This window comes from Cicer arietinum, chromosome 3 (genome assembly GCF_000331145.2).
Source record: "Cicer arietinum cultivar CDC Frontier isolate Library 1 chromosome 3, Cicar.CDCFrontier_v2.0, whole genome shotgun sequence".
Classification (NCBI taxonomy): Eukaryota; Viridiplantae; Streptophyta; class Magnoliopsida; order Fabales; family Fabaceae; genus Cicer; species Cicer arietinum.
The window spans coordinates 23,150,926-23,151,794 of record NC_021162.2 but is presented as its reverse complement, the minus strand read 5'-3'; positions in this window follow the sequence as shown (position 1 = coordinate 23,151,794).

Sequence of the window (869 nt, the reverse complement as noted above, 5' to 3'; positions counted from 1 at the left end):
CTCACATTGACCCCCAATTTAACCTTGAAAATCAATCTTATTATTATTATTCATTCACCAATCATGCAATGATTATAGTGTATGCTTTATTTTATATATTTTTTTTACAACTAATAATGCCTTGGCATTTTCCCCTTCCCATTCAAATTATAAAATTTATAATATGCCTTTGCCCTTGCCCTTGCCTTTGCCTTTTCCCAAGCTTCCCTCTCGATTTCCTTCTTCTTTACTTCCCTTGCCTTCTTCTTTAGTTCCTTTACCTTTGCCAAAGCTTCCTTATGCTTTTCCTTCTGTTTTGCTTCCCATTCCTTCTGCTTTGCTTCCTTTGCTTTCTGTTTTGCTTCCTTTTCCTTCTGCTTTCCTTCGTTTGCCTTCTACTTTGCTTCCTTTTCCTTTCGCTTTGCTTCGTTTGCCTTCTGCTTTGCTTCATTTGCTTTGTTTGCCTTCTGCTTTGCTTCCTTTGCTTCGTTTTCCTTCTGCTTTGCTTCGTTTGCCTTCTGCTTTGCTTCGTTTGCCTTCTGCTTTGCTTCCTTTGCTTCGTTTGCCTTCTGCTTTACTTCCTTTGCACTTGACCTTTCTTCCCTTGTTTTATTTCCCGAACCAACAGGCTTATTTGGATCAAAAGGTTGTGTATCTACGGGTTTTCAGCCACCATCAAGCTTATCTACCAAAACATTTTTCTTTGAGTCTTTTGCATAACCTGCAAATAAATTATATTACAATATTTATTAAATTAATTATTTAGTTAGAAAGTAATCATGTGTACATACATGATAACTATTTGTATATTGTTTACCTTCTTTGGATGTCTCAGTTGCCACAACAGATAAAAGAAACAATGCACAAAGGAAACACAAATTAAAAGCTTT